General features: G+C 48.1%; 1 long non-coding RNA gene across 1 annotated transcript in view; it reads right to left on the bottom strand.

The window, feature by feature from the left end:
• Positions 1–13118, bottom strand: part of LOC146862382 (uncharacterized) — a 199370-nt gene extending 186252 nt beyond the window's left edge. Inside the window, exon 1 of the long non-coding RNA XR_014978120.1 lies at positions 12747–13118. This is a non-coding gene — a long non-coding RNA (uncharacterized LOC146862382). The remainder of the gene's footprint in view (positions 1–12746) is intronic.
• Positions 13119–13564: the final 446 nt, after the last annotated feature.

The following is a 13564-nucleotide window of genomic DNA, read 5'->3' as shown; positions in this document are numbered from 1 at the left end:
AGAAACAGGCAAGAGGGGTGCAGAAGGAGGCAAGAGAAGTGCATAAAGAAGCAACAGATGTTCAGAAGGAGGCAAGAGAGTTGGAGAAACAGCCAAGAGAGGAGTAGAAAGAGGAAAGAGGGGTACAGAAAGAAGCAACAGGGGTACAGAAAAAGGGAAGCGGGGTATAGAAAGAAGCAAGAGAAGTGCAGAAAGAAGCAACAGAGGTGGAGAAAAAGAAAAGAGAAGTGCAGCAAGAGACAACAGTTATAGTATCAGGAAGGAGAGGTGCAGAAATAGGCAACAGGGGTAAAGAAAGAGGCAAGAAAGGTGCAGAAAGAAGCAAGTGAGGTGCATAAAGAGAAAATAAGTGCAGAAAGAAACAACAGAGGCATAGAAACAGGCAGGAGAGGTGTAGAAAGATAGAACAGGGGGCAGAAAGAGGCAAGAGATGTTTAGAAATTGAGGAGAGGAGTGCAGAAAGAGGCAAGAGGGGCACAGCAAGAAGCAAGTGAGGTGCAGAAAGAGGCAACCGTGATGCAGAAAGATGCAAGACAGGTACAGAAACGGGCAAGAGACCTGCAGAAAGAGGCAAAAGAGTTGCAGAAACAGAAAAAAGAGGTACAGAAAGAGAGAAAATGGTGCAGTAAGAGACAAGAGAATGGTGCAGAAAAAGGGAAGAGGGGTAACAAAAGTGGCAGCAGTGGTGTGGTGCAGAAAGAGGCAAGAGTGGTGCAGAAAGAAGCAAGAGCAGGGCATAAAGAACCAACAGTGGTACAGAAAGAGGCAAGAGAGGTACAGAAAGAGGCAAGAGAAGTGCAGAAAGAGGCAACAGATGTACAGAAAAAGTCAGGAGAGGGGCAGAAAGAGTAAAGAGAGCTGCAGAAAGAGGCAAGAGATAAGCAGAAAGAGAAAAGAAGGGTGCAGAAAGAAGCAAGAGGGATGCAAAAAGGAACAAGAGAGGTGCAGAAATAAGCAAGAGAAGTGCAGAAAGAAGCAACAGAGGGGCAGAAAAAGAAGATAGAAGTGCAGAGAGAGCCAACAGAGGTGAAGAAACAGGCAGGAGAGGTGCTGAAAGAGGGAACAAGGGTGCAAAAACAGAAAGAGAGGTACAGAAAGAGAGAAGAGGGGTACAGAAAGAGGCAAGAGAGGTGCAGAATGAAGCAAGAGAGGTACAGAAAGAGGCAACATTGGCACAGAAAGAAGCAAGACAAATACAGAAACAGGCAAGAGAAGTGCAGAAATATGCAAGAAAAGTGATGAAAGAAGCAAAAGACGGGTAGAATGAAGCAAGACAAGTGTTGAAAGAGACAAGAAAAGTGCTGAAAGAAACAAGAGAGGTGCATAAAAAAGCAAAAGAAGTGCAGAAAGAGGCAAGTGAGGTACAGCAACAGGCAAGAGGGGTGCAGAAAGAGGCAAGAGGTGTACAGAGAGAGAACAAATAAGTACAGAAAGAGGCAACAGAGGTGCAGAAGGAGGCAAGAGAACTGAAGAAAGAGGCAAAAGAATTGCAAAAACAGGCAAGAGGGGGGCAGAAAGAAGAAAGAGTGGTGCAGAAAAAGGCAAGAGGGGTGCGGAAGGAAGCAAGAGAGATGCGGAAAAAACAAGAGTAGTGCAGAAAGAACCAAAGAGGTGCAGAAAGAGGCAAGAAGGGGGCAGAAAGAGGCAAGAGAAGTGTAGAAAGAAGCCTCAGAGGTACAGAAAGAGGCAACAGAACTGGAGAAAGAGCCAAGAAAGTTGCAGAAAGAGGCAAGAGAGATGCACAAAGAGGGAAATAGGGTGCAGAAAGAAACAAGAGAAGTGCAGAAAGAGGGAAGCATGGTTCAGAAAGAGGCAAGAGACGTGCAGACTAAAGCAGCAGAAGTGCATTTAGAGGCAATAGAAGTGCAGAAAGACGTAGCAGATATGCAGGAAGAGGCAGCACAGGTGTAGAAATAGGAAACAGGTGCAGAACGAGAGATCAGGGGTGCAGAAAGAGGCAAGAGAGGTACAGAAAGAGGGAAAAGGGCTACAGCAAGAGGTAAGAGGGGTGCAGAAAGAAGGACATGAGGTGCAGACATAGGCAACAGTGGTGCAGAAAGAGGCAAGAGAGGTGTAGAAGGAGGGAAGTGAGGTGCACAAAGAAGCATGAGAGATGCTGAAAAAGGCAAGAGAACTGCAGGAAGAGGCAAGAGAGTTGCAGAAATAGGGAAAGGAGGTGCAGAAAGACAGAACAGGGGTGCGAACAGAGGCAAGAAAGGTGCAGAAAGAGGGAAGAGGGGTGCAGAAAGAGGCAAGAGGGGTGCAGAAATTTGCAAGAGAGGTGCAGAAAGAAGCAAGAGAAGTGCAGAAAAAAGCAACAGTGGTGCAGAAAGAGGAAAGAGAGTTGCAGAAAGAGGGAAAAGAGGTGCAGAAAGACAGAACAGGGGTGCGGGTAGAGGCAAGAAAGGTGCAAAAAGAGGGAAGAGGGGTGCAGAAAGAGGCAAGAGGGGTGCAGAAATTTACAAGAGAGGTACAGAAAGAAGCAAGAGAAGTGCAGAAAAAAAGCAACAGCGGTGCAGAAAGAGGCAAGAGGGGTACAGAAAGAAGCAAGAGAGATGCAGAAAGAAGCAACAGAGGTTTTGAAAGAGGGAAGAGGGGTACAGAAAGAGATAAGACAGGTACAGAAATAGGCAAGAGAATTGCAGAAAGAGGTAAGACAAGTATTGAAAGAAGCAAAGGAGGTGCAGAAAAAAGCAAGATAAGTGCAGAAAGAGGCAAGTGAGGTGCAGAAAGAGGCAAGAGAAGTGCAGAAAGAGGCAAGAGAGGTGTAGAAGGAGGGAAGTGAAGTGCAGAAACAGGCAAGAGGGGTGCAGAAAAAGGCAAGAGAAGTGGTGAAAGAATCAACAGAGGTGCAGAAGGAGGCAAGAGAACTGCCGAAAGAGGGAAGAGAGTTGCAGAAACAGTCAAGGAAGGTGCAGAAAGAAGAGTGGTGCAGAATGAGGCAAGAGGGCTGCAGAAAGAAGCATGAGAGATGCGGAAGAAGCAAGAGAAGTGCAATAAGAACCAACAGAGGTGCAGAAAGGGGTAAGAGGGGTGCAGAAATAGCGACAACAGTGCAGAAAGAGAGAACAGGGGTCTGGACAGAGGCAAGAGAGGTGCAGAAAGAGGGGAATGGGATGTAGAAAGAGGCAAGAGGGGTGCAGAAATTTGCAAGAGAGGTGCAGGAATTTGCTAGTGCAGTGCAGAAAGAAGCAACAGCGGTGCAGAAAGAGGAAAGAGAGTTGCAGAAAGAGGCAAGAGAGGTACACAAACAGTGGAGAAGGGTGCAGAAAGAGGCAAGAGGGGTGCAGAAAGAAGCAAGAGAGATGCAGAAAGAAGCAACAGAGGTGTAGAAATATGGAAGTGGGGTGCAGAAAGAGGCAATAGAGGGGCAGAAATAGGCAAGAGAAGTTCAGAAAGAGGCAACAGAGGTGCAGAAAGAGGCCAGAGAGGTGCAGAAAGAGGAAACAGGGGTGAAGAAAGAGGCAAGTGAGGTGCAGTAAGTGGCAACAATGGTGCAGATAGAGGCAAGACAGGTGCAGGAACAGGCAAGAGAGTTGCAGACATAGGGAAAGGAGGTGCAGAAAGAGAGAACAGGGGGTGGACAGAGAGGAGAGAGGTGCAGAAAGAGGCAAGAGGGGTACAGAAATTTGCAAGAGAGGTGCAGCAAGAAGCAAGAGCAGTGCAGAAAGAGCCAACAGAGGTGCAGAAAGAGGCAATAGGGGTGCATAAAGAGCCAATGGAAGTGTAGAAAGGAAAGAGTTGCAGAAAGAGGCAAGAGAGGTGCACAAAGAGGAGAGAAGGGTGCAGAAAGAGGCACTAGAGGTGCAGAAAGACGCAAGAAAAGTGCAGAAAGAGGCAACAGAGGTACAGTAACAGGCCGGAGAGGTGCAGAAAGAGGGAACAGGGGTGCAGAAAGAGGCAAGAGAGATACAGAAAGAGGGAAGAGGGGTGAAGAATGAAGCAAGTGAGGTACAGAAAGTGGCATCAGTGGTGCAGAAAGAGGCAAGACAGGTGCAGAAAGAGGCAAGAGAGGTGCAGAAAGAGGCAAGAGAAGAGCTGAAAGAAGCAATAGAGGTGTAGAAAGAAGCAAGAGAAGTGAAGAAAGAGACAACAGATTGCAGACTGAAGCAGCAGAAGTGCAGAAAGAGGCAAGAGAAGTGCGGAAAGAGGCAAGAGAATGGCTGAAAGAAGCAACAGAGGTGTAGAAAATAGCAAGAGAAGTGCAGAAAGAGGCAAGTGAGGTACAGAAAGAGGCAAGAGAAGTGCAGAAAGAGGCAAGAGAGGTGTAGAAGGAGGGACCTGAGGTGCAGAAGGAGGGAAGTGAGGTGCAGAAACAGGCAAGAGGGGTGCAGAAAGAGGCAAGAGAAGTGCAGAAAGAGGCAAGAGAAGTGCAGAAAGAAGCAACAGAGGTGCAGAAGGAGGCAAGAGAACTGCAGAACGAGGTAAGAGAGTTGCAGAAACAGTCAAGAGAGGTACAGAAATAAGAGGGGTGCAGAATGAGGAAAGAGGGCTGCATAAAGAAGCATGAGAGATGCGGAAAAAGCAAGAGAAGTGCAGAAAGAACCAACAGAGGTACAGAAAGAGGCTAGAGGGGTATAGAAATAAGTTACAGATGTGCAGAAAGAGGCAAGAGAACTGCAGAAAGAGGCAAGAGAGATGCAGAAATAGGGAAAAGAGGTGCAGAAAAAGAGAACAGGGGTGTGGACAGAGGCAAGAGAGGGGCAGAAAGAGGGGTGCAGAAAGAGGCAAGAGGGGTACAGGAAGAGGCAATAGGGGGAGCGACCGCTGAGCCTTGCTTAGGCCTGGTTGCCCCCTCGCTCCTCCTGCTGCCTGCCTCCTTGCTCCTGTGCCCCAGCACTCGCCAGCACTCGCCTAGGGCGACCCAGCCGCCGCTTAGCCGCCCGCCCGCACCAGACTTTCCCGCCGCTGCCTCCCTTCGCCCCCGCCAGCCCATTGGGCGACCCGCTCCCGCCACCCAGCTGACCCTCCCTCCCGGCTACCTTCTTATGTCGCCCCCACGCACGCGCAGGTGTGCGCCGATTGTGCGCCGAAGGCGTGCCAAAGGTAAGCCCGCCTGCGCCCGTCCGCGCCTGGACTGTGCCCAGCGCCAGACCCCCTGGCCCCCGAAGATGCCAGCCCACTCACTGGACTTACGACGCCGCCACCCTCAATGCACTCAACACCGGCCGGATCCCCGGCTGCCACCGAGCCACCCCAAGACGCACCCACGGACCCTTCACCTGCCAATCCTGCAAGTTCTCCTGCATCCGGACCTGCACCGCACCCGCCAAGACGAGCACCAGCAGCAACCACCTGAAGTGCATCCTGCTCAACACTCGCTCCGTCCACAGGCACGCCGTAGAACTCTGGAACCTCCTCGACACCACATCTCCAGACATCGCCTTCCTCACGGAAACCTGGATGAACGCCTCCTCAGCACCCGACATCGCCATCGCCGTCCTGGACGGATACAAGATCACCCGGAGGGACCGCGCCAACCAGACTGGAGGAGGCATCGCCATCGTCCACAAGAACACCATCCGTATCACGACCAACTCCGAAGACACCCTCACAGCTGCCGAACACCTGCACTTACAGATCCACACCGACCCCAAGACCACCCTCAGAGGCACCCTCATCTACAGACCCCCGGGACCTCGCACACAATTCAGCGAAGACATCGCCGACTTCATCAGACCGCACGCCCTCCCCTCCGCTGACTACATCCTCCTCGGGGACCTCAACTTCCACCTGGAGAACAACAATGACCGCAACACCACCACCCTGCTGGACAACCTCGCCAACCTCGGACTCAAGCAACTGTTGACCACCCCCACCCACTACGCCGGCCACACGCTTGACCCTGTCTTCTCCTCCAGCAAGGACATCGCCTTCAGCCACGCCACCGGATTCCACTGGACAGACCACAGCTGCGTCCACTTCAGCTTCAGAAGGACCATGACTCACCACCACCCGCAACTGGTCCCCCGCAGAAGCTGGAACAAGATCACTGCCGACCAGCTCACCACATCCCTGAGCCAGAACCCTCCCACCAGCTCAGCGAACCCCAACGAAGCCGCAAACAACCTCATGAGATGGATCAGCAACTGCGCAGACGACCTTGCTCCACTGAAGACCCCCCCCCGCCAGACCCAGCACCAAGAATGCATCCTGGTTTACCGACGAACTCAAGAGCTCCAAGAAGAACTGCCGGGCCCTCGAGAAAGCCTGGCGCAGAGACCCAACTACAGACAACATGACCACCCTCAAGCTCGCCACTCGAAGACATCACCAGCTGATCCACGCCACCAAGAAAACCGCATTCAAGGAACGACTGGACAACAACGCCCACAACAGCAAGGAACTCTTCAACATTGTCAAAGAGCTCTCGAACCCTAGCGCCGGAAACAACGACATCACGCCCTCCAAGACCTCTGCAACTCGCTTGCCTCGTTCTTCCACAGCAAGATCGCAGACATACACAACAGTTTCAGCACACAGCCGACGCACCCTACGACCGGAACAACGCCCCCCACAACCACCCTCCGCGCCTGGACCCCGGTCAACACCGAAGACACCATCCGCACGATGAACTCCATCCACTCCGGATCACCAACCGACCCCTGCCCTCACCACGTCTTCAACAAGGCTGACTCCGTCATCGCACCCCACCTGCGGGACATCATCAAAACCTCCTTCGACACCGCCACCTTCCCAGAGAGCTGGAAGCACACCGAACTCAGCGCCCTACTGAAGAAACCATCAGCGGACCCTACCGACCTCAAAAACTACCGCCCCATCTCGCTCCTTCCTTTTCCGGCCAAAGTCATCGAGAAGACCGTCAACAGACAACTGGCCGCCTTCCTCAAGATGAATGGATCCCTCGACCACTCGCAGTCCGGCTTCCGGGCCAACCACAGCACCGAGAGCGCCCTCATCGCAGCCACCGACGACATCCGAGCCTTGCTCGACAACGGGGAAACAACGGCCCTCATCCTCCTGGACTTCTCCGCGTCGTTCGACACGGTCTGCCACTGCACCCTAGTTCAGCGCCTCAACAACATCGGTATCCAGGAGAAGGCACTGGAATGGATCATCTCCTTCCTCGCCGGAAGAACACAGAGAGTCCGCCTCCCCCCGTTCAGATCCGAGGCCAACGAAGTCATATGCGGCGTACCACAAGGATCATCACTCAGCCCCACCCTCTTCAACGTCTACATGAGCCCCCTCGCAGCCATCGCAATCTCAACATCATCTCCTACGCCGACGACACCCAGCTGATCCTCTCCCTCACCAACGACCCCGCCACCGACAGAACCAACCTACACGAAGGGATGAAAGACGTAGCCGAGTGGATGATGAACAGCCGCCTGAAACTGAACACAGATAACACGGAAGTCCTCATCCTGGGATCATCACCCTCCACCTGGGACGACTCCTGGTGGCCCCCTGCCCTTGGCAGCGCACCCAAACCAACAGACCACGCACGCAACCTGGGCTTCATCCTGGACTCCTCCCTCTCCATGACCAGACAAGTCAACGCCGTCTCCGTATCATGCTTCAACATCCTACGCATGTTACGTAAGATCTTCCGGTGGATCCCCACCAAAACCAGGGAGACGGTCACCCAGGCCCTCGTCACCAGCCAACTGGACTACGGCAACTCCCTCTATGCCGGAACCACAGCCAAACTCCAGAAACGACTCCAGCGCAACCAGAACGCCTCAGCACGCCTCATCCTGGACATTCCCCTACACAGCCACATCTCCGTACACCTGAGAAACCTGCACTGGCTCCCCGTTAGCAAGAGAATCACGTTCCGACTCCTCACCCACGCACACAAAGCTCTCCACAACCAAGGCCCAAGATACCTCAACGACTGCTTGACCTTCTACACTCCCACCCGCCAGCTTCGATCGACCAGCCACGCTCTCGCCGCCGTCCCCCGCATCCGAAGAGCCACAACGGGAGGAAGATCCTTCTCCTACCTGGCTGCCAAGACGTGGAACTCCCTCCCCATCCACCTCCACCTGACCCAAGACCACCTCTCCTTCAGGAAGCAACTCAAGACCTGGCTGTTCGAGCAGTAGCGGACCCCCTCCCCCAAGCGCCTTGAGACCCTCCGGGTGAGTAGCGCGCTATACAAATGCTTTGATTGATTGATTGATTGATTGAGAAAGAACCAACAGAGGTGCAGAAAGAGGCAATAGGGGTGCAGAAAGAGGAAAGAGAGGTGCGCAAAGAGGGAAGAAGTGTGCACAAAAGACAAAAGGCAACTCCAAATGTAGGCTGCTCAACAACCATCTACGTATTTACAAACCCAATGTCAACATCCCGATATTTATGTTACTGTTCGCAAAGAAATGTTCAAGACTCCGGAAATTGCAATGTGGTAGTCTCAAATATCAAAAAAACATTGTTATGTAGCGCGTAATCAGCCGGTAATAAGCACATTTAAAAATCCTTTCATATGCCAGGCACGGAGACTTTCACACTCTGTAAAGTGAAGCCTCAAATGCTCATCGCAGTTCCCAGCACCTGGTCAAACTCGGCATTCTGAGTGAGGCAGACAACTCATGGCGGAAGGTGGAAACTCCATGCTGAAAATTTCCCAGATTTCCTCGCACTCGGTCGTGACCTCCACACAGGCTTCCACCTCATATTGCTCATCCGGGTCTGTCTCATTGAACTCCAAGCTTCGCGGTCACAGAGACCAGCCCAATTTTCGCTGGTGTTGGGTGCAAAGGTGCCGCCGCAGCCACGTATAACATCAAAGCAACATCCCAACTCCACCAAAGAAAAGGGAGCACGCACATGAGGATCCCAATCATGGCTGATGTAATGTAGTGTGTATGTAGGGCGAACAAATCACTTGCCGGAATGTCGAGGAGCGGGCGGGCTGTGGAGTGACTCCCGAGGGCTCGGACCACTGTTTGAAATATATATATATATATATATATATATATATATATATATATATATATATATATATGAAAATCACAATTCCATCTGTGCAGAGTCACAGGAACACAAGTACAGACCACAACGTGATGATATCGTATTCAGTGCAAATTTATTGCGGTTTAATTTGGCATGACGCGTTTTGGTCGCGTTACCACGACCTTGATCACATGACACGCCCAGAACCACTTTTTGTTTATATAGAAAGTGAGAAAGTGATGAAGAAAGCCCCTCCTGCATTGACAACCAATCATGGAAGATAGTAGGCATGGAAAACAGACTACAAACGTACTAGTGAACAGTGATAACACTTAACTTGAACATTTCATCTTAAAACATTATACATGATAAATACATGAATAAAAAGTTATTCGTGTGTTAAAAATATGAATAAAACCATAGTGGTTAAATAAATGTTCTCTTAACATTCAAGTGCATTTGTTGTTGATTAATCCTAAATTATGGTTTAAAGCAGGAGGCATAGACAAAAAAGAGTGAAAAAGAACTAATAGTGATAGTAGTGATATTTGGAATTTGGAAATTCAGCTCAAGTGAGCTGATAAAGTAAATTTATACCTCATATGCACGGCCTCTATTACTTTCATAGCCAGGCCAAAAAATTACTCCAAGAGTGGAACTAAATAAGCAAAGGAAAAAAAAGGAAAAAGAGAAAAAAAAAGACGAAAAGAAGAAAAAAGCAGAAAAAGCGAATAGAACAAAAGGGGAGAAAACATAGCGGATGGCTAATAGCTCAGGCAGTTTTAAGATCTCTGCCATCTAGCATGGAATAGAAGTAGAAGCCAAAAATCTAATCACATTTGAAGCAAAAATTTGCATTGTCATAGCAGATCTAAAATGGTGAAAAACCAGATGACATATTAGTACCAACACTATCATGAAGATATATTTAAAGCACGTTTAAATAGTATATCAGAACCTCTAATAGAAAGTTCTAAAGAATGTATATATTAGTAATATAAATACTCCAATGATTTATAAAGTGCATAGTACAATAAATAACGTCAATCTATGTGGATTAGAGTAAAATACATTAAAACCTGGGCTAAAATGGTTGGGATAAAATGAGGTTTAAAACATCGCATCAACAAATCCTAAAGTGCAAATGTAAATGTGCAAAAAATGCTTAGAGCAGCAATCAACAATCATAGGCCAATAGAACAACATAAATGCCTACCCACAGAACTGATTGGCGGGTAACCGTTCAACAATTCATGGATCAAAGATAGATAATGCCAATAAATGTAAACAAACCCCTTAAAAAAGATAATAAAAGGAGATAGACGTGTAGCACATTAAAAATCGTCTCGTAACTCCTAAGCCCGAACCACGGAAAAGACCCAATCCCAACCAAGAGGTTAAAAACTAGGTAAAAACCGAGGCACGAACTGGCTAAGAGAACAATTTCAAAACTGCACACTCTAAAATCCTCCTAATATGATAGGGTACCATGTACGGTTAAACAGACCTACAGGATCGTAATACAAAGTAGTCATAAGAAATTATGTAGGTCCCAGGCGGACGCCTGCGCATGCGCATTTCTCGCGAGAAATGCGCATGCATGGGCGTCCGCGCATGCGCAGTTGCATGAAGAAGTTACCGTCCGCAAGAAGAGGGAGCCCCGGGACGCCGCGCTGAAGGTAAGGTGGTTTATTTACCTTTAACGTTCTTGAAATTATTTTAAAATTAGGGCGGGCGGGCGGGAGGCGGGTGGCGGGCAGCTCTGCTTCGCTACAGTGTGTGCGTAGTGCTGCCTGCTACGCCTACTTCGTAAATGGCAAAGCAGGCAGCGCTACGTGCACTCCGTGGGCGAAGCGGAGCACGACGCCCAGGGTTAAAAAAATCTACATATTTGGACATTGCTTCACATATACTTTTTTGAGCTGATATAATGGGCCTGCCCGGAATTGGTATTTCTTGTTTGTGGACCTTAGGGATAAAGTATAGGACCGCAGTAATAGGGAAGTCTATCTTTAAGAAATTATACTCATTTTTATTCAATAAACCATCTCTTCTCCATTGTCCGAGTTCTTTGTGGACTGTGTCTTTCAGTTGACGTATGTCTTGAACTGTTTTTGTAGCATGATGCATCATTCAAATGGCGATATGCCTCCTGCAAATATTGGTCTTTGGGCCATAAAACAACATTTCTGCCTTTATCGGCCTTAGTTATAATTATGTCGGCATTGTCATTTAGCTTCTTGATCAGGGCTGAGTACTGTCTTTCGCGGAAAGATCGATTTTTCCTGGTTTTGTGTAACCTGCGAATCAAGGTTCTCAAGTCGTTGATAACACACTCACTGAAAGTGTCAATAGCGTCCTTTGGCATAAGAGGGACGAACGTAGAAGCCGGCCGAAAAGGACTGGAAGCTGGTAAATTACTATTGATGCCTAAATTATACATTTGTTGTTGTGTAGATATTGTGGATTCATCATTGGTGTCAGAATCATCTAATAAGGAGTGCATAATCTTTAAGTTGGATATATCACTGACTTGAAGTATAGCACTAGGTTTATCAGAGACTTTGATGTTAGCAGCAGTGACAGTGGCTTTACTAAGTTTAAAATGCTTTAGTAATTTAAGTTTTCTTATAAACTTGAATATGTCAATCCTAGTTTGAACATATTTAAATTGGGTTGGTGGACAAAAAGATAAACCTAAAGCTAGTAACTTAGTTTCTGCTGCGGTCAGATTCAGCTGAGTCAGGTTAATTACAGTGTTATCAATGGCGGCATCATTAACAGGGATTAATTATTTTTCTTTTGATTCCTCCATCTTCCCCTGTTGTTTCCTGATTTTACATTTCCGTCTTTCTTTTCTGCATTCATTTCTCCGTTTCCGCCTCTCTTGGCCTGAGTGGTTTGCTGCAACGTCTGGCGGCGATCCTCCACTAAAAAACCCAATTCTTCTGATGGGAATAAGCTGTTTGGTACAATGCCTTGCCCTATTTCTGAGCCACTGTCTGACCCAGCGCTGCTTGTGGCTGAACTGAATTCAATGTCACCAATGTCGGGATTCCGCACTGAGGTGGTACAAACTAATGGTGCCTTTAATCCTATGGCTTGCCTTTTAGCTGTGTCAAATTTCCACGCAAATGTAAAAATCCTCCCAGAATTATAGTCTTTTTTATCCCTTGTGAATTTGAATATTTTGCACTGTTTGATTGCATCTTTGTGTTTTTGAAGTCGCAAATCAATTTCAGCTCTGCTTTTACTGATAAAATCCTGTTGGTCATGTGTTGCCAGAATAGCATTCAGAGTTTCAATTTGTTTTAATATTTCCTCTCTGTCAATAGCCGCATATTTAATTAGTATGGTCACCATATTCATTGAGGCTTCAAGGTTGTTAGTAGCCCATTCTTTTAGCGTCAGAGGGTTAGGGTTCTCAAAAGACGGAGCTATTAGTACCCTTAACCCTCATGGCACACGTCCCACCTCCTTGTACTTTTCTAGTGATCGTTTTTCCCACCACTTAGTCATTTCGGTGCGTAGGAGTTTTTCCAAGTTTCTAAGTAGAGTTTTGATGTCACCAGTGTTTTGAGAGTCTTTCACATTACTTCCCCCAGATGGCTCAACTTGTTCGGGGAGGTTATCAAAGAGAGTATCCGCTACGGCTTCTCGGTTCCGGAGCGCGTCAGCCAAATAAGACATTTGAGACCCGGAAACAAGTCTCTATTGCACTTAAGGTCTTAAGCCCCCAATATTAGCGGCGTAAGTCCAATATAGTTCATCACAACCCCTGTTACCCACAAATAACCTCGAGTATGCCCAGAGTCCCGGCTTACCCCCAAGACAGAATCCAATGGGTCCGCTAGAATCCTCCAACTCCGGCTCTCCCACGTTTACTGCCTGGGAAACCGCCGAGACTCATCAGGCACTCTTCACTCGGCTGCGGGGGGGCTGACTCAAAAACAATCTCTTCCGGGTTTACTGACATATCGCGTCCGCGATGTCGGCCGTACTGGAAGCCAGCCTCAAAACACAGGGAGGGTCCATAGAGGCAAACACAGCCGTATTTTGCCAGAACTAGATGAAAATCACACGTCCATCCGTTCAGAGTCACAGAAACACAGGTACAGACCACAACGTGATGATATCGTATTCAGTGCAAATTTATTGCGGTTTAATTTGGCATGACGCATTTCGGTCACGTTACCACGACCTTGATCACATGACACGCCCAGAACCAATTTTTGTTTATATAGAAAGTGAGAAAGTGATGAAGAAAGCCCTCCTGCATTAACAACCAATCATGGAAGATAGTAGGCATGGAAAACAGACTACAAACGTACTAGAGAACAGTGATAACACTTAACTTGAACATTTCATCTTAAAACATTATACGTGATAAATACATGAATAAAAAGTTCTTCGTGTGTTAAAAATATGAATAAAACCATAGTTTATATATACAACCTATTTCTCGCACGTAGAAAGGACCAGCATATAAAATGTCCGGTGTCCTCTGATTTAATACAAAGGCAGCATTCGTAAGGACATAGAACGCGTTTCGGCTGCTCTCTCAGCCTCTGCCAACCATAAAATGCCTCAAACAAATGTAATTTCATTTACGTCTCCCCCACAGGTGTTACTAATTACACAA

This window comes from Triturus cristatus, chromosome 2_2 (genome assembly GCF_964204655.1).
Source record: "Triturus cristatus chromosome 2_2, aTriCri1.1, whole genome shotgun sequence".
NCBI classification, from domain to species: Eukaryota; Metazoa; Chordata; class Amphibia; order Caudata; family Salamandridae; genus Triturus; species Triturus cristatus.
This window is presented reverse-complemented; position numbering and strand designations above follow the sequence as displayed.